General features: G+C 41.8%; 1 protein-coding gene across 2 annotated transcripts in view; it reads left to right on the top strand.

The window, feature by feature from the left end:
- GABBR2 (gamma-aminobutyric acid type B receptor subunit 2) overlaps positions 1 to 20,993 on the top strand; it is a 3,943,409-nt gene that overhangs the window by 430,084 nt on the left and 3,492,332 nt on the right. The window lies entirely within an intron of this gene.

Genomic DNA, 20,993 nt, shown 5'->3' with positions numbered 1-20,993 from the left:
GTGCAAGGTGGTTCTCTTTCATCCATTGTTCTGTGGTGGAGAAGGCATCTTGAGTTAGTTTTAAGAGAGTTGGGATGGATGGGGCAGCACAGATGATAGTGGAGTCATCAGCATATTGAATAATATTTGCAAGGGGGATGGAGCGGAAAAAGTCATTAATGAAAATATTGAAGAGGAGGGGGTCCAGAATAGAGCCTTGTGGGACACCTGTGGGTGTGTCAAGGAAGGAGGAGGTGGCTTTTTTCCACTTGACAGCTTGTTGCCGATTGGAGAGATAGCTAGTAAACCAACAGAGGGAAGAGGGAGAAAGGTTTAGGTTAGAAAGCGTAGTAAGAAGGAGGTTATGAGAGATAGTATCAAAAGCTTTAGAGAGATCGAGGAGGATGGTAGATACAATGAGGCCAGAGTCCTTAGCTTTGTTCACAGTTTCATGGAAGGATAGGAGGACAGTCATAGTACTATGATGGGGTCTGAATACATGCTGTGTAGGAGTTAGTAGATTGTTATCCATAAGATGTGGAAGGAGTTGAAGATGGATACATTTCTCCAGGAGTTTTGAAATGGGAGAAAGGATGGCGATAGGACGGAAGTTGGAAATATTAGTATTGGTTCCACCTTTGTGCATGGGAATGATGTAGGCTTTTTTCCAGATTAGAGGAACAAAATTTTCTTGGATTGAGCGGTTAATTAGGATACTGACAGGGAGGGCAATGGCTTCAGCAGCTATACTAAGGTAGTATGAGGGAATGTTATCAGGGGCATTGGTGCATGGTTTTAGTTTCTGCAGGAGATTTTTTATGGTGGATGTAGGAATAGGTTTGATGAGGAAAGGTGGAGTTGTGGAATGAGTGGGGGAAGGTGGGGGAGGAGAAGTATGAGGTGATGTGGGAGAAGTTAGAGATGAAAGAGCTTGAGGAGGAGTGCGAGAAGTTGTAGGGGAAGATACCTGAGAGGAAATGCAGGTTGGAGGAGTATTGTTGTTTGAAAAAGAGCTGGTGAGTTTGGAAATAGAGTCTATGAAGAAAGAGTTAAATTGGGTTGCAAGATCAGTATCATCAGTATTTGGGCGAGGGATTGGGTTTCCTGTGTTCCCGGGTTTTAAAAGGGTAGTTATGCCTTTCCAGAACTTCTGAGGGTTGGTTTTGAAATTGCTTTGAATTCGGGTGAAGTAGTTACGACGGTCTGCAGAGATAAGTTTTTTAACTGAGTTACGAAGGGTTTTGTATTCGTTGAGGGAAGAAGTTTTGTTATTTTGATATTGTGTCCAGGCTTTGTCTCTAAGTCGCATGGTGGTTAGGGTGTTTATACTTAACCAGGGTGTGGATTGCTTTTTTATTCTTTTGGTTTTTAATGGGGCATGAGTATCTAGAAGGTTGAGGAAGGTGGTATTAAAGTGAGTGATAGCATTTTCAAGGGGAAGAGTCTTTAAGGGGTACCAGTTCAGTGAATTTAGTGCAGCTGAGAAAGCTTCAGGGTTGAATCTCCTATGGCATCGGGTAGTGATGTAATTATGGGTGACTTGTAAGGGAGAAGGAGACGTCTTGTGTAAATGGGGAGGTGGTCGCTGAGGGAGTCAGGTATTGTTCCATTATCTGGGTAGTAGTGGGGGTGGGAGACTGGAATCCAGTCTAGGATGTTGCCACTGGAGAAGTCTTTGCTTGGTCTAGTTAGTTATGGTATTGATGAGTTGGGAGTAGTTGTATAGGTTGATGTTAAGGGAGTGTGAGGGGGATTGAATGGAGGACCAGTTAATATTGGTATCTCCCATGATTATGGTTTCATTGTTGATGTTGGCTGAAAGCCAATAGAGGATTTCTTCTAGTATTGGGGTGGGAGGGTGGCCTGATGGATAAGGTGTTTGCCTTACAAACACAAGGTACAGGGTTTGAGTCTCACAAGGGATAACTGGCTAGGCTTAAAATGGCTCATAAGGGCAGTTAGCCTAGTACTAATCTATGAATCTATGAATCTATGAATTGGGATATTGTCTCCTGGGGGAATGTACAGTGAGGCAATGCAGATATATTTATGTTTGTTTAGCTGGAGGTGAGCCAGTATTAGTTCTGCATTTTGGAACTGGGGAATAGCTTTATCATAGGGTGTTAAGTTTAGGGAGGATGAGTAGAGTAGAGCTACTCCACCACCCTTTTTATGGGTTCTGTCAGATCTGATGATTGAGTAGTAAGGTGGCATTATCTCGGAATCTTTCATGTGTGGCTTTAGCAGGGTTTCAGAAATAGCTAAGATGTCTGGTTTGTTGTGGGATAGCCAGGCATGCAGATTTGGAATTTTGTTAGCTATGCTTTGTGCATTAAGAGATGCAAATAGGATGGATTTAGGTATTGAGGAGGGGTGGTTTGGGCCTGGGTTGGGGTGTATATCGCCAGATAGCAGTATGGAAGTTAGGAGTTGTGTTAAGTAGCAGAGGTATTTGGATTGTTTAGGTTGGGAGGTGTGGGTTAGTGGATTAGTATAGGATATGGGAAGGTGATTATATCTAGAGGTGTTATGAGAGGGGATTGGTTTATAGTGAAACCATAGGATATGGTTAGTGGGGTATAGTTCATGAGACATAGAGTTGGTATGATAGGTATGAGTTGTGTGGAGGTAGTAGGTTGTGTGTAGGAGTAGGGTGTGGTTGAAGAGATAAGGTTGGGTAAGATGGTAGATGAAGGTAAGGTTTAGGAGAAGTATTAGTAGGATTGAAAGGGATGAATATTTTATGGACATATTTGGGTTTTAATAAACCAGTAGGAGTTTGGCAAGGGGTGGGGTAATGGAGATATGGGTGTGATAGGAAAGAGGGGGGGGTGAAAGGAGGAGAAAGGGGTGGTGTTTGGTAGGAGTGGAGGAAGTAGGTGTGTCTATGTCGGTATAAGTGTAGATGTAGTGGGGTGGGTGGGAATTGGGGGTAGGGTAGGGGAGCAGAGTGAGCCCGTAGGGCGAACGGAAAGGGAAGAACAAGAGAAGAGAGATCAACAGCAAAAAAGTATCAGCAACTGCTGTTGTTAAGTAATGGTAAGAAGAGATAGAAGGTATAGAATCAGATAGGGACAGGCACTTTGTGTGGGTGAAAGAGCTGTTCAAGGTGGATAAGTCAGTGCTGTTCAGAGGGAGAAAAATGCCAGTTTGCAGTAAAGAAAACAAGAATTACAGGCTTTTAAGTAAGCTTGTAGGTTTAAAGAGGGGAAGCCAGGTAACCTTGGATAACCACCCGTAGTTGGGTAGAAGATGCTGCCACCTTGTGGTGAGAAGGGAGAAAGCAGGTAACCAGTTGAGCAAGTCACATACCACTTCACAGGGAGAGTATGTGGAACTAAGGTGTCTGGGGGAAAAGGGGTCCACTAGAGGTACACGGTAGGCTGCTGAATCACCTCCAAGGGAGACCAGATTAAGGTAATTGGATTACTAGGTAGGTAGTACAGGCAAAAAAACAATTGGTTGAATGCTACCTACATTCAAGCAGAATCTTTTAAGGGCAGTCCTCAGGAGCTCTATGCTTAATTTAACTTTATTATAAATTCAGTTTTATTATGAATAAAAACTATTGTCATGTGATACACTGTTAATCTATCATATGATTTTAAATTAGTATTTAAATGGCCACTTCTAGCTTGTTTAACAGTTCTGAAGAAGTTCCATTAAAATGATATTGGGATGAAAGTGCTTAACCTTTTTTTTTTTACTTTGATTTTATGGACTAAAGTATTTTAAGTTTATATCATTAGAGCTGAGTGCTGGTTTTCTGCTGCATAGTGTTTGTAGTTTTCCTATTTTGTTTTACTGTGGGGATTCAGGGTTTTAGCATGTTCATAAAACACCAATGCATGTCAAGATATCAAGCTTTTCTTTGGAAAAGAGAGCAATCTGAATCACCTTTTAATATTTTGTTCCAATTTTATTATTGCTATAGTAAGGAAAATGGGAGAGATTATTTTTATTATTATAGAAATGTACTTACCATTTTAGCAGTGCTTTTGGACTTATTTCAAATCTGGCCCTGGGATTCATTAGCATATACACCTAGTTTACATTGTTCTGAATGAACAGACAACACAAGCATAACTCATACCTTCCTCCTCCTAATTTTAGTTTTTTTCTACTGATTTTGTTGCAGCCTTAAATATTGATGGGGATCCATAAAGGTTACCACAAAGTATAGACTATATGTACACTTAGTGTAACCTTTCTGAGTGACTAGAAAGCACAAAAAATGTGGTAGGGAGGTTGTTCAATACAGACTGTGTACACTTAGTGTAGGCATTAATGAATCTGGTATTTGCATAATTATTTTAAGATTATTATAGCATTTCAACAATCTTAAAATAATTATTTGTGTACTGCGTTTTTACATGTCAGCTCATTTTAAATGCCACTTGATACTTCTTTTACTTACAGTTTGAGTCATATTCAAACATTTTGTACGAGTAGAGTACTTTCCCTTCTGATGAAGCCTGTTAAGATTTTGAGACAGAAGCACCAAACAGATTATTAAAGATTTTTGTTGTTTTTCAGGGTGTGTTCATCTTCTCTTTACTTTCATTTTTATATTAAAATTCTTAATTAAAATCAGTACCCCCTCAGAGTGCTGGGTACCTAGATTAAGAAATATTTTTTTTAGTCCCAATTCAAAACAGTACTTGATGAAATTAATAATGTTATTCCCAACTCTTTAAACTCCATCTTAGGTTCCAAACTTGTGTAAAGAAAAATGAAAGATTTTTCCATTTACTCCTTACAATTTCAGATAACGAAAAGAAGAATTTACTTTCTTGTCATGACGTTTTTTTTTTTTAAGTATAGCTGTTTTGAGCAACCATTAGTTATCTTCATGTATCATCCACAATGGAAAAGGATGCAACCTCTATATCAACCTTTCATTTATTTTCCAAATCTCGGATAAAAGTTTATTTCTACCCCTGACAGAGACATTTTACTGCTACAGGTCTTAGATAATTGTCATCCTGATTCCTCTCTAGGATTCCTTGTACCTGGTCTATGATAATTGCACTCTATTAATTGGTACCTACTACTTTTGAGTTGATAAGTTTGTAGATCCTTACTAGGCTTACTACCGAGGAGATTGTTGAAGCTCAGCCACAACATCCAAACTACAGAAAGGGTCCCAGTTGTTTTTAATTCCAAGAAGCCTCAATTTTTTTTTCTTCTGGGCAACAATTTTCAGTCTACTATCTTAGTAGAAAATGTCTGTTGTATCCCTTTTACAACCATTATTTATGCTTGCATTTTTCATACTGGAACCACAGCCCGTCATTATTTCTCAGATGCTTATCGAAGTTCCTACTACATTTTATTAGTTACTTCCTTGAAGTGGCTGGATTTTATAGAAAACTCAGTCTACTGAATGGATATTTCCTTTTTGTTTAGTTTAGTTTTATTATCTGTAATTGCTTTAAACTTTTATCCCATGACTGGCAAAATGGAAATGGGGAATAATTAGGTGCTTGATCAGGATACTGTTCTAGGTTATTGACCTCTAATCTTGTTTGTTCTTATAATAATTCATTTTTATTCTTCATTTACTCTACTTCACTCAGTTTTGCTTGGAAAACTTTCTTGAGCAAACTAACGTCTGAATATCTAATAATTGTATTTTCCTGAAGGTTATAAAAATGTTATTCTCTTACACAGTTGCTGATTAAGTCCTGAGTTAATCTCAAAAGCTTTCAGCAGGGACGTGAGGTTGGGGGGGGGGGGCTATGACTTCTTGACAGATTTAGTATTTTGTGGGTTTAAAAATTGTTGAGAATATGTTTTTGGCATTCTCTTAGCCCCATGAATTTGGGAAGGGAAGAGTTCACTTAAACTCCAGTTGCATTAATAAAACACTACGCTCCCTGCTAAATGATATATTAAATAGGGCTCTCCTGTCCTTGCACTATTCAGTCTAAGCTGAAAGTTAACAAACTTATTTAAGTAATACCGCTTTTATAAATAACAGATCACTCTTGGTTAGTAACAGACTCCTTTAACCATGTGAATAAAAACACTGAATAAATCCACAACAGCTTCAATTAAAATGATGAGATATAATTTTGTAATATACATTCAATTTCAGGCAACAGATGCCCAGGAAAATATCCCGCAAGACACTGCCAGTCAATGTACTGCAAGCTTATAATAAGCTTACAGTGTATTGCTTACATCATTTCAAGAAATTACAGTCTTTTTATAGCAAGACAAAAGAGAAGTCATTTAAACTTGTTGCCTTTGTTTATCTTACACAGACAAATCCAACAGCAACTACATTCTTTCGGAAACTTCCTGATGTTTAACTCCCACCAGCATTTACAGTGAAAAATAATGGTTCTAGCACAAATTCCAGGTAAATTCACCTCACATGCTAATTGGTAATCCTATGTGCTGCATCATAAACTGTCTCTGGTTAAACTAAAGATGGAATTAAAAAAAAATCACTTAGTGGCTTTCTGTTAGTTATTACTCAGATAAATCCATATAGAATAGCACAAAGAGCTCTTTAAAATGAATGCCTGATACTGTTGTGACTACAAAAATGTACTGCTTACCACCATTACTCATGGACAACTGCTATGACTACAAGAACGTACTGCGTACCACTACCATTACTCATGGACAACTACTGTGACTACAGGAATGTACTGCGTGCCACCATTAGTCATGGACAGCTGCTGTGACTTCAAGAACGTACTGCATACCACTACCATTACTCATGGACAACTGCTGTGACTACAATAGTGTACTGAGTGCCACTATTACTCATGGACAGCTGCTCTGACTACAAGAACGTACTGCATACCACCATTACTCATGGACAGCTGCTGTGACTATAAGAACGTACTGTGTACCTATATAACTCATGGATGACTGCTGTGACTATGAGAACATACTGTGTACTACCATTACTCATGGGTAACTGCTGTGACTACAAGAGCATACTGAGTACCATTACCATTACTCAGGGAGAAGTGTCGTGACTACAAGAAAGCACTATGTACTACCATTACTCATGGACAACTGCTGCGACTATGAGAACGTGCTCTTTACCACCATTACTCATGGACAACTGCTGTGACTATGAGAATTTATCACATACCATGATTATTCATGGACAGCTGCTGTGACTACAAGAATGTACTGAATACCATCATTATCATGGAGATGTGGTATCTTCTAGATCACTACTCAGCATGCATTACTCTTGTGAACCACAGCAGCAGCAGCCACGTTACTAGGAGACCTCTGATGAAAAATGTAAAGCTACTGTTTTTTGAATTTGTATAAAATTATTAATTTTACTTTTTACTGTTGAAACCAAAGTAAATATTCTATAGTAATGTGCTACATTTATCTGGATATATGAGATAAAAATAACCTGTTAAGACATCTGATCCACCAAATGCATTCACAAGAGAGCATAACTTGAATAGCTTTCACAGATATGTGCTGTTGTAGTCTATAATAACTGAAGCTCTGGATCTCAGCTTTGATGCTAAGGAATAAGGTAGCACATATACTGCTAATCTGTCTGCCAGCTATATATTAATGTCATATCAGTGAGATCCCTGGTGTCTACTTGTACGTGAATTGTTTCCGGAAACAGTACATTAGTTATATAGCCCTAAACATCTGCACTATTGTCTCTGCTATGAGTGAATCCAAGAAAAGATGTATCTAATTGTTTCTGTATGACTCAGATTTTCATTTTTGAGAACAATATATTATTTTCCCTGCAGTTCAGACTTCTCTGGGAATCTTTTAAGCACAGCACCTTAGATGTTCTTTGTGTTTCACTGTTTCAGTCATCACACTTGGGTTATCTGCCTGCAGGTAGCCCTCAGTCGGCCCAAATACCAGAGACTTAGTATTTCTGCGTCGGTTGCTATAACCCCAGGACTGACGTCAGGTCATCAGGGGTATAAAAAACAGGCAGTTGACGCCATTACATCAGTCTTTCTTGCCGAGGAGCCCAAAGCAGAAGCAGTTCGCATGAGTCCCTGTTGGCCACTAACTGAGTTTTTGTTTCTGAATTGAATCATCCAGAAGTCCTCTAACTGATTTTCAGAAAAAGTTAACAATTATCTAGATGTGGAAAGCAAATACTACACATAGATTTCCATTCTTACTGAGCCACCTGTTTAGGCCCAGACCACAGCATTCCTCGCTGTCGGTTTTGTGCTTTGTTCAATGCTCGAACTATTCATCGTCAGGCCCTTATTGTCACTAAAAACGTTTGCACTCGATCTCCATATTTCAAAATGGCTTCTGTAAGCCATCCGACTACCGATCTGATGAAAAAATGTAAGGATAAAGTCAGAGACAGACCGCACAGGTCCAAAACTGCCGGCAATGCTTCCAATAAGCTAGTCGCCAGTTTGCTGGTACTCAGTGAGGTACTTTCACAGCCCCTAATGCCCGCTTCGATGGATTCACAGGTCTCTACCAAGACCTGTTCGGAGTCTGGTATGCCGCGAGACTCTTCTTTGACTATGGAATCTGAGGATGTCTCGACCTTGGATGGGTCCAGAGCTGCTGAGAAGGCACCGGCTTCTGAGGACGTTCTTCACATTACCGATACTTGACACAAACCGACGACTTCTTTCGCATCTTCAGTTTTGTCCCGAGTTTCTAAGGCCAAGAGAGCTACGCCTAAAAAAATGACAACCCAATCTCAAGCACCTGCTTCCTTGCCACAATCTCAAATGCTTAAAATGGCAGTAGACCAGATCATGCTGATTAGGGGAAGCCAGCCTTCCCCTGCTAAGAGAAAAAGGGACTTATCCCCAGCAGCTTTAACTGACCAAGAGTCCGATGACTCTGACGTTTCTGAATATGAAGACATGCCTTTATCTGCTTATGAGGATTCAGATGCAGAGGAATCCATTCCCTCTGTTTCCCCTCCAGAGGATTTTTCTTTTGGTGAAACCCTTCATACTTTAAGAGAGCATTTCCACTGGGAATGCCAGGATTATCCTCTGTCCAAAAAGAGACTCAGAGAAATTTTAGATTTGCCACAACATAGATCCTTAGCTATCCTTCCTGTTCTGGATGTTGTTGATGATGTCTTTATGGAATCCAGTCTGACTCCTGATACTTCACCCCCTGCTCCAAGGAAACCAGACAGGTACTACAGAGTTCCTGATGCTCACAAATTTCTTTTCAAAAATCCTACTGCTGGCCCACAGGTTATTTCCCAAGGGCCTAAAGGTGTAAAGGCTACTACGGCAAAGAATCCCATCCCTTCAGACAGGGATTCCCGAGCTTTAGACAGATGGGATAAAAAAAGTATACACCTCTGCAACTCTAGCCATTAGGGCATTGAATTGCCAGTTTCACATGCTGAAATACCAGCAACATATTATGAAACTTATTAAGCAAAAATTATCTACCTTTCCAGACTGTGCAGAAAATAAAGAATTACAGGAGCTTATGCATTCTGCAAGCCAAGTCAGCAAGCATATCTTGCAATGTGGGTTTGATGCCCTAAAAGCATCTTGCAGGGCAGCAGTCACTGATTCTGTACTGAGAAGGGATGCTTGGCTTAAGAAACAGACCTTGCCAGACCATGTCAAATCAAAATTACTAGACACCCCTTTGAATAAAGACAGTTTGTTTGGTGCCAAAGCAGAAGAGGTTCTAAAAAGATGGAAGAAAAAGCTAAGTCTATGCAGACAGTCAAAGATTTTTTGCAGGTGCAGCCTCCAAGATTCAGTAGGCATTGCCCCTCGAAACATTAGTCCTTTTCAGCCCCCTCAAGGCCATCTCAAACTAGACCCAGGGGAAACAGACCCCATCCCCCAGATTACAGTCTCAGGGTATGCACAGATTAAAGCAATGGAGTACCTCCACTTCTAAAACAGGAAGTGCTAATCCACTCCCTTACGTAAAGAATTCACAATGACTTGTCAACCCCACTCCCCACCTCTGCCCAATTGCTTGTGCCCTTATGAGGAAAACTTGCCCATCATGCAAAAAACTGGACCTCCATCATCAAAGACTGATAGGTCCTCAATATTGTATCTCAGGGGTACAAATTTTGCTTCCACACACTGCCAACACTGAAAGAGTTCCCAGACCTTCCTCCAAACCAGTGGGAAGAGGCACAAAACCAAGTTCAATCCCTGCTCTCCATAAGGGCAATTCAACCTGTTCCTGCAGAACAGATAGGTCAAGGGTTCTATTTCAGACATTTCCTGGTTCCCAGAAAAGAGGGCACATGACGCCCAATCCTACATCTTTCCATTCTAAACACCTTCCTGGTGGTACCAAAATTCAGAATGCTCACCCTTCAGCAGCTTCTTCCTATACTGTCCAAAGATGCCTGGTTAGTCACCCTAGACCTAAAAGAAGCCTATCTGCACATCCCTATCAGGGACTCATGCAGGAAATACCAATGTTTCAGGGCAGGATCTATGCATCATCATCAGTTCTCTGCATGTCCCTTTGGCTTATCCACTGCACCCAGAGTCTTCACAAAATGCCTGGCTCCAGCCATTGCCTATTGCAGACAGAGAAACATTAAAATATGCACTTACTTGGATGATTGCCTGATTCAGGCAAACAGTCAGGAAAAGCTGATGCAGCACCTGACATTTGTAAAGAACCTTCTAACCTCTCTGGGGTACACTATCAATGAAAAGAAATCAAAACTAGTACCCATTCAAAAGATTGTATTCCTGGGAGCAAGCTTGGACACAGCCTCCCAGATGGCATTTCTTACTCCAGAAAAACAAGCCTGTCTAACAGGTTACTTCACTCAAATGGCCACCAGAACCCAGCTATCCACAAGGAAAATCCTGCATGCTCTAGGGTTCATGGCCTCTTGCATTCTACTAATTCCATATGCCAGACTGCATATTATGAAACTTCAGTGATACTTAAAAAATCTTTGGTGCCAACATCCTCAGGACCTGGAAACCACCATACCTGTCATACCTTGTCTAAGGACAGAGTTTCTTTGGTGGGCAGCAGCATGCAACCACAACACGGGGCTTCCCTTTACACAACCCCACACCACCCAGACCCTAACCACAGATGAATCAGACAATGCCTGGGGGGCACATCTGGGAGACAAGTGCATTCAGGGCAACTGGAGCCCAAGTCAAATTCATCTGCATATCAACCAAAATGAGATGCTAGCTATTCAGCACATTCTTATAGGTTCATAGGTTCATACTAGGCTATCTGCCCTGAGGCAATTATAAGCCTAGCCCGATTCTGTATGGCTTACGCCACCCCTTGATTTGAGTATACTGTGCCCTTTAAGGTTTAGTTTACTGTGCCCCTGTCTAATAGTGACATGGGAGTAATCCCTGGGACAAACCTATGATCCCCCATCCACCTATTGAGATTCTTCTTGAAGAGATTCAGTGAGGTGCTCTGCCTCACATGAACTGGAATTCTATTCCAGAGCAAAGGGAGCCTCTGGGTTATAAACCTGTCCCTCCAGCAAGTTCTATTTATTTCTGTGCTGAGGTTCAAGTCCCTCGAGCGTGTGGCTCTAAGTGATTTAGATTTACCGAGGTGGAGCATGTCCATTAATTCTGGATTTGACATAGCTTTGTATGTCAGGCATAGATCGCCTTGAAGTAGGAGGTATGCAACTGAGTGGAGCTGGAGTTTTTTTAACTGAGCAGCATATGGCATCTGTTTGAGACCCTTGATTCTCTTGATGAGATACTTTTGGGGTCTTTCTAATTGCTGCAGGTGTCGGGTAAGGTACATCCCAAAAGGGGCATTGTATTCTATGATGGGCCTGATGAGGGATGAATAAAGGGGCACGATTACCTCTCTTGATCTAGATGTGAAACCCTTCGTGATGAGGTGGGCTATGTAGAAGGTCTTTCTAACCACTTTGGCAATGTGGTTTTCAAAGGAGAGATTGCTATCAATTTGGGTCGAAAAACAAAAATAGACCAGCAAGAGCAGACTTGTCCAGGTTTTGTCCTACACTGAAGAAGGCAGGTTATGCCGATACCGGTCTGTTTGTTAATAAAGGACGGATTTATTTTTTACATCTGAGTCTGCTCTTGCTGGTCTATTTTTGTTTTTCGTTGAAATGGTTTGGACCGTGCATTCCCCCGTGCATAGAACTCTGTTTGGTATTATCAATTTGGGTCCCCAGGTCCCTAATAACTTTCTCTGTACTTAATGGGTTTCCGCCTATGTGGTAATTTGTGGGCACATTATTTTTGCCAAAGGGTATGACTATACATTTTTTGGCATTTAGCTTTAGACCATGGTGCTGACACTAGTTATCTGTCTCTGTGAGACCTTTTTGAAGGATGTTTGTGTCAGCTGGAGAGTTGATTATGGCGCCCAGTTTGCAGTCGTCTGCGAACTTGGTGAGCCATAGTCCTCCCACGTTTGCCTGTACCTCGGAAAAGTATATACCGAACAATAGTGGTCCCAGGACAGAACCCTGTGGGACGCCACTTGTGACTGGTTTCGAGTCTGACATGGCTCCAGCAACTCTCACTCTGTGGGTTCTGTCTTTGAGCCAGTTTGCGACCCATCTTGTGACATAGGGGTTTATATTTAAGCTGGATAGCTTATCTATGATGCCCGAGTGGGGTATTGTGTCAAATGCCTTTGCAAGGTCCAGATAGGCTGTGTGGACTACCTTCCCTTCATCTATGGCTTTGGTGACTGTTTCAAAGAAGTCAACCAGGTTCAAAAGGCAGGATCTGTAGGTCCCCAATGTCTTTGTTTATGAGCTCCATGATGATCCTCTCCATAGCCTTGCAGACTAAGCTAGTCAGGCTTATGGGGCGATAGTTTCCAGGGTCTGTAGAGGCTCCACCTTTGTGGAGTGGGACCACTGTTGCTGTACGCCATTCTGTGGGCACATATCCTGTAGTGAGGCTGAGATTGTATAGCTGTTTTATTTGAGGGATTAGTTCCTCTTGGAGTTCATGTAGGACGCAACCTGGGACGCCATCTGGTCCCATGGAAGCAGTGTTTTTTGCTTTGGAGAGGGCAGCCTTCACTTGAGCATCAGAGATGGCCCTCTGCTGGTATAGATACTTGGTCTTTTTGGGGGGAGGGGGTGGAGAAGTTTGCACTGAACCTGTCTGCCGGGATATTGGCGATGTCTGTGGGTTCAGTGTATTTTTTGTCGTTTAGAATCAACTCAGAACAAGTCTGGGAGTTGCATCCCAGGTTTCTAACATAACTGAAAAAAGCCTTATGATTGTCTTTGGTGTCCTGTGCAATTTTTCTCTTGAAGCTGGCCTTGGAGGATTTTATGAGGGATCGTAATTTTTTGCTAGTACTGATCAGAGATGCCTTCCCTATTAGGGATTTTGCTCTATCATGTAGTAGCTTCCTCCTTCTGTTGTACAGTTTATTTATGGCAGGGTCCACCAGACTGGGCCTGCCTTTGGATGATTGGGTCTTGGTTTTGTTTGGGATAGCATGATCCATGCATTCCTGAAGATGTCCGTAGAATGCGTTTATATAGGATTCTGCAGTTTGGGCTGTAGTTTCCACTGGCCCTGGGGCCTTGAAGGATTCCACTTCAGTTTTGAGAAGTGAGAAGTTCGCTTTTGAGAAGTTTTTCACTGTGGTTTTCTGGGCTGGGGGTGGGGTCGGGATGTGGACATTCAGTGAGATTAATTTATGGTCTGATCTTACCAATGAGGGATATACTTCTGGTGTGGAGCATAGAGTCCCCATGTTGGTAATGATCAGGTCTAGTATGTTGTCCCCTCTTGTGGGAGCAGTGACTAGTTGTTCCATAGCATTTGAGTTTATAGTTTCCAGGAACCTTTGGGCTAAGGTGCTGGGGCTTGAGTAGTGCTCCCAGTCAATGTTTGGGTAGTTGAAGTCGCCCAATATAATGGTGTTCGGAGAGATCTTCATGTTCTCCAATGTTTTCAGGAAAGCTGAGTGGGATTCCTGACTTTGAGAGGGTGGTCTGTAGGATGCTATAAACTGAAAAGCAGTCTTGCCCACTGTTAGTTGCACATGGATGGTCTCCGATACTTCTTGCAATGCCACTAACCTGGAGGTGTGGATATCCTTGATAAATATGGAAACTCCACCTCCTTTTGTGGTTCGGTCCGGGTTTTGGGGCGAAAAGCATGATATGAGGTATAGCCTGGTAGTGCTGGGGTGCTCTCTGGAGCCTTGAACCAGGTTTCTGTCACTGCACAGATATCGATGTTCTCCATACTGAGGAGAGCTTTGAGTGCATGCATCTTGAGGTTAAGACTTCTGGCGTTTAGCAGCATTACCCTTAGTTTCTTGTTCCTTGTGCTGTCTATGGGGGTGGGTTTGACTTTTGAGCCTTGCCTAAAAAAGGCACTATGGGGGTGGCAAGAGCCTTTGCCAATATCTGAAAGCCCAGTGGTGACAGGTGCAAGCCATCCCTAGCGAAGCAACGTGGCTTGGTGAGCATGTCATCCCAGGCTGACAGACACTGGATCCCCTTTGAATGACACCAAAATTTTAGCCAATTGTTAAAATCGATCATTTTGTCTTTGTACTGTGGCATCATTCTAGGTGAGGGTAAGATGCTGCACAAGGTCAGGGTCATACCAGCCTGGGCTACATGATCAGAGAGCTCCTCTATGTCTCTTTTCATGTAGTCCAGGGAGGTACGTCTCAGGTCATTCACACCAGCATGTACAATGACTGAGTCATATTTGTATTTGCTTTGGAGTGACCTGAGTGCTTGCGTTATGTGGCGGATTCTAGCACCCGACAGGCAGCTCACCGTGACCTTCTCTTTATTCAGCCTGGTGAGTGGGACGTCAGTGTGTCTGACAATAGAGTCTCCTATTACAAGAGTATCAGGTGTGTTATTCAGCCTTAAGGGCTGTGGCTGCTTGGCACACTGACTTTGTGGGCTATGTGTTGTGCGTGTTTTGTTTTGAGGTAGCGTTTGCTTGGATGTCTGCTTTGGAGGTCTCTGTTGCTTAGGTAGATTTTTATTTAGAGCCTCCGAGTATGTTTTTGTGTATTTATGTGTTTGGTTCACTGATGTGGTGGGACTATGTGATACTGGAATTGTGTTGTGTGAGGTTACCTTCTCCTCCTGACTGGTTACACCAGTTTTGAGATGAGAGAGCTCAGCCTCCAGTTTGGCTAAATAGTTGCATCTCTCACATATATTTGAACCTGTTTGGAGGAGGAGAGGGTTGTCCGTGTACATGAGACAGTTGTAACATTGCTTCAAAATTCCCAGATTCACCAGCTGGACTGGAGAGGAAACCATTGACTGACCTTTGGACATGCTAGAGTAATATAGGGAAACTGAATTTAAGACGGACAAATAGGGGACAGGGTAATCGTAGAGAGTATAAGAGTAAGTAGTTCTTATGGTTTAATAGTGCTAACTTGTAGGATTACTTAATTGGACCAGTGAAGGACCTTAGAATGAGAATATGGTGTTTAAATTGAGAGATAGAGCAGTTCTAAGGGACTTTCAGATCCCTTCTCTCACCTGGACCCCTACTAATAAAATCAGACACCACAGTTATGTGGTACATCAAAAAGCAGGGGGGAACCTACTCTTACCCACTCTGAAGGCTAGCCATGACACTGTGAAACATGGCATTGGACATGCAGATCCATCTGGAAGTTCAGTTCCTACCAGGCAAATAAAACTCTCTGGCAGACAACTTAAGCAGAAATCTCCTAGATCCACATGAGTGACAATTAAATCCCAGCACTTTCAGCCTGTTATCCCAGAAATGGGGGATACCAGAGGTAGACCTTTTTGCCTCCCCCTACAATCACCAGATCAGCAAATTCTGTACCAGGACACCACACAGCAGAGCATGGAAAGTGGATGCCCTATCCTTCTGGTGGGTAAACCTCTCAATCTATGCCTTTCCCCCTCTGCCTCTTCTTTCAAAAATACTACTCAAGATAAGACAGGACAGACCAAGTGCAATCCTGATTGCTCCAGACTGGCCATGCCAGCACTGGTACCCACTACTGTGCAGCCTGTCACTGGTGCCACCATGGCATCTACCTCAGATCCCAACCCTCCTCACTCAGCAGGAGGGACAGATCCTGCATCCACAACTGCAAACCCTGAACCTTGCAGCTTGGCTTATTCCTTGAATTCTTCCCCAGTGACCAGCCTAAGCAAGCAGGTACAGGACGTCATAATGGAAGCCAGAAGACCCAGTAATAGGAAATCCTATGCTGATAAGTGGAAAAGATATTGTTCCTGGATTCATTCTAAAGGAGCAAACAATGCTCTACCCTCCTAATCCTAGATTACCTAGCAGATCTACTCCACAGAGGCCTTTCCTTCTCTTCCATTAAGCTCCATGCCTCTGCCATCTCTGCTCATTACAACAGTGAGCCACCTCTCTTCTCTCACCCTCTCATCAAACAGTTCCTAAAAGGGGCAAACAACTTAAGGCCACCAAGGAGAGTACCCACCCTGACTTGACACCTTAACTTTGTACTGGAAAATCTCATGCTCCTCCCTTTTGAACCTGCAGTGTCAGCAGAGTTAAAATTCCTCTCTTGGAAAACAGCCTTGCTTCTGGCCATCACTTCAGCTAGAAGAGTGTCTGAGCTACAAGCACGTATGTCTGTGGAAACCTTCATTATTTTTCATGCTGACAGGGTCTCCCTTAGAACTAACCCTACTTTTATGTCTAAAGTGGTGTCCAGTGTAGCTCTCAACCAATCTATCCATTTGCCAACCATCTTTCCCAATTCTCAAAATAAAGGGGAAAAGATCCTGTACTCTAGATGTGCACAGACAGCTCAGATTCTACCTTGACAGGACTAAGCCCTTCAGAAAATCTGACCAGCTACTACTCTGCTGTGCACCTGGGGCAGAGGGCAAGGCCATATCTAAACAAACTATTTCCAAATGGATAGCACACTATATCCATTTCTGTTACAAACACCATGGGAAACCAACCCCTCAGGGGGTCAAAACACATTACACCAGGGCAACCTCTACCTCTACAACATTCCTCAGGGGAGTTCCTACCAGGGACATTCTGGAAGCTGCTACCTGGAGTTCTGTTCATACCTTCACCAAGCATTAACACTTGCTTATCTTTTCCAAATCCAGGGCAGGTTTTGCTACAGCAGTCCTGCAGGGTATACTAACCAGCCCCAACTCTTCTTGACTGCCTCCACCCATTCTTCAGCTTTGGGAATCAACCCAAGTGTGATGACTGCAGCAGTGAAACACTAAGAACATAGTACAGTTGTGTACACTTACCATAAATGTAGATGTTAGAGTGTATTCACTGTTGCAGTCCTGGTTTCCCACCCTCCAGCCCCCATCTCTCTCTCTCTCTCTCTCTCCTTCTCTAAATGTATTACTCACCCCTTACAGGGCTATTGGTATTTACTTTTTACTGGTGATATTTTTCCACCATATTTTAGCTCCCTATTTGGGGGCTCCTAACATTTGGGGCAAGAAAAACTGATGTAATGGTGTCGGCTGCCTGTTTTTATATCCCTGATGATCTGACATCAGTCCTGGAGCGACACCAACTGACACAGAAATACTAAGCCTCTGGTATTCGGGCTGACTGAGGGCTGCAGGCAGATAACCCAAGTGTGATGACTGCAACAGTGAATACACTTGAACATCTACATTTATGGTAAGTGTACTCTACTGTACTTTTCTCTTTGGGTTTATCCAGATCACCAAAAACAAACAAATATACCCAAGAAAGGACTGTAGGTAGGTCTAATAGAATATATTGAATATTTCTTAATAGCCATGTGCCAAAGTGCAATATTTTATATAATCCTTGTCACAGAATGTGGCTACCAAATATAAATAAATAAGTAGATAAATAAATGCAGAAAAATTGACACTCGTTTTCAGTAAATACCTTTTGGATTATGATAACACTGTGTTCTTATAATGGGCAGTCACCATGATATTATAGAGATGACTTTCTTTCCCATGTACTATGCCTTTTGTACAGTAGCCAGTATCAGATATATACAGACTGTAGAGAAAATGTCCATTAACTCCATAAAATATAACTTGAATGCCTGTGTCAGGATTGGAAGTAGTTCTTTTTAAAACTTGTTAAGGATGTTCATTACTGAAAGCCATAATATTAAAAAAAATGTTCTAAAAAAAACTTAACTGCTTAGTTACACTTGCTTATGTAAAGTACTTATTTCCTTTTATAACAGTTGTACATTACTTAAATCGCATTGAAAAATACCTGTTTCATAGGTTCAGAGATTAGTACTAGGCTAGCTGCCCTTATGTGCCATTTTAAGCCTAGTCAATTACCCTATGTGAGACTCAAACACTGCATGGAGTGTTTGTAAACACCTTAATCATTATGCCAACCTCCCATCCCCTTCTTACATTCAGTGTTGATAACACTCGTTTTCATATTTTTGTTTCTTTACATGTCTGTTTCTTTTATTCCTGTACATGAGTAAAGTTAATTGACTTTGTTTCTTAACCATATAACTGAACTGGTCTCTCTTGGACCCTTTTAGCCACCACCTAGCTGACAGGTGCAAGGCCACAGTAGTGCAGTGGTTACTGTTGATGCCTCACAGCAACAGGTGCTCTGGTTTGATTGTCAGCTAAAGTGCCTTCTGTGTGGAATCTGCATGTCCTCCCTTTGGTTGTGAGTTTTAAAGACGTGCAGGTAGGTGCGTGTGCGTATGTGTGTGTGTGTGTGTGTGTGTGTGTGTGTGTGTGTGTGTGTGTGTGTGTGTGTGTGTGTGTGTGTGTGTGAAGGTTGGGTCCCAGGCTGGCAAGTTGACACCGTAAATACTCCACAACCAATCAATCTGCTGACCAGTGATTCGCTGTGGCGACCCATCGGAAACGTACGTCCCAGAGAAACCCAGAATGTGACCATTATTCTTTTTCCAGAGTCACACACAATCAAATACACTAATACTTACTACTAAACACACCCATTGTAAGGCTACCATTAATGACCATGGCCAAACATAACAAATTTCAGTCCCTTGCAAATCTGGTTGTGATAATACATAAGTACCTCAGTTTGTATATTTGATGAGGAGAAAGTTTTTCAGAGCTGGTTTCCAGGTGAAAGGTTTTCCACTCACGCTTTGTGCATTGGAAGGGTATCATATTTAGTGAGGGAAGGTAGATTACTTGAAGTCAGTAAAAGGGTGGATTGTTGTGCATCAAATGCCTACTTGTCTTATATCAGATAATTGGGTACAGTGACTGTCGTAGGAAGGAAATTTCAGTTTGGTCATTCTTAAATCCATTGGGTGGCAAAAGGGGGGCTATAATTAGGCTGATTGTCATGGTATTGGGTTGATATTTGTTTCAGGTGGCATTGGGTTCCTTAGAGTTTTGGTGGTACATTTGGCAGGTAATGATTTGGGAATAATTCCAAAGTTACAGTGGGTAGTTAGGATAAGTGAGGATCTATATACTCAAGTATGCATATTTTGTGGTTGGAGGTAGTACCATGGTTATTTTGGCTTTGGAGAGGGCTCGTTGGTTTGTTAGTTTTAGGCTAGTTGGGCAACTGGCTGCTTTGTGTATTTATATGATAAGGCATTGGGATGTCGATGACAGGGATCCAGTTTGGTGCAGAGATGAGGGAGTAAAACTGAATGATTTTGGTGGGACCTCTGTAATGTACACTTAAGTTTGTTTTGGAGGGTTTGCTGAAGATTTTGGAGGGAATGAGGGGGAACACCCTATGTCAGGCTGGTTGGCGGAAAAGAGAGGCAGTTTTTCCCTCTCTATTCCCCACTGGTGTAGGATGTTTAATTCAATGAGTCAGGGAATGAAAGTGAGCGATAGGACACTGCTTGATAAGTAAAAGTAAGCGAGCTGAGGTGAGGACACTGCTTATTTGGTTAGGGTCAGTGAGGTTACGCTGTCCTTGTAAATGGTTATAGGAATGTTCATGCTGTGATCAATAAATTAAAACATTGTTCAATAAGTTATGTTTATGGAAACTTAATAAAGGTCACCAAATGTCATTTGGTGTGGTGGGTTTATTGAAGGGGACCAGGACAAATGAGGTTTGGGAACAAACCAATTTGCCCAGGAGCATCTTCAGGGAAGTACAGGTAGGAATAGTAAGGGGAGACAGGAGGGTAGTGGAAGAAAGTTAGTGTGGTGGGGATGGAAGGGTTAAACTGGGAGGAAATGAGGTAAGTGCAAGGAGGGGCTTAACTGATTTTGTGTGATTGTAACTGGATAAGGTATCAGATTTTGACGTGAACTTGCTACCCACCCTCCCTTCCTCTTTTAGGAATATTGAGGATTGTGGGGTTATTTTTTATAAGTTTAGTATTTAGGCAGAGATGATGGGCATCCCTCTTTTGTTCCACCTGTAGTGTGGGATGATTAATTCAGTGAGTTGGGGAATGAAACTGAGTAATGGGATGCTGTTTGATAAGTAAAAGTGAGTGGAGGTGAGAATACCTCTTATTGGTTTAGGACGAGCAAGGTTACGCTGCCCTTGTAAATGGTTATATGAATTTTCATGCTGTGATCAATAAATTAAAACATTGTTCAATAAGTTATGTTTATGGAAGTTTAAGAAATGTTGTCAAATGTCATGTGTTGTGGTATGTTTATTGAATGGGACCGGAACAAAAGCATTCTCTCCCCAAAACTGTAGCACTACTGTACCTTCTTCTAAGACTTATCTTCAAACTTCTGTAATACAATTAATGTTGCCATTTCTCTTTTAACCCATTCACACACACCCAGCTTCTTTTGGTGTATTTCCACATGACACTCATAAATCTTTATGGTACCATTACATTATTTGAATCTAACTACCTTAATCAAGCAATTTACCAATTAATATCTTTAGTAATTACTTCATTTTGTGGTGTCACAAATTACTGTTATGATGTAGGTATGTCGGTCATAAAGCATTAAATATTAACAAACTCATATCATTCAGGAACATTGGGAAATGTAAAACACCTCACTAAATGGTTTTAAATGCAACCTCTTTGAGATAAAATAAATTATGCCATTATTATGTTTATCACTGAAGTTAAACTAATAGGCCTGT

This window comes from Protopterus annectens, chromosome 3.part0 (genome assembly GCF_019279795.1).
Source record: "Protopterus annectens isolate FY-2018-M chromosome 3.part0, PAN1.0, whole genome shotgun sequence".
Lineage (NCBI taxonomy): Eukaryota > Metazoa > Chordata > Ceratodontiformes > Protopteridae > Protopterus > Protopterus annectens.
Note: the sequence above shows the minus strand (reverse complement) of the source record. Positions and strands in the feature narration are given on the sequence as shown.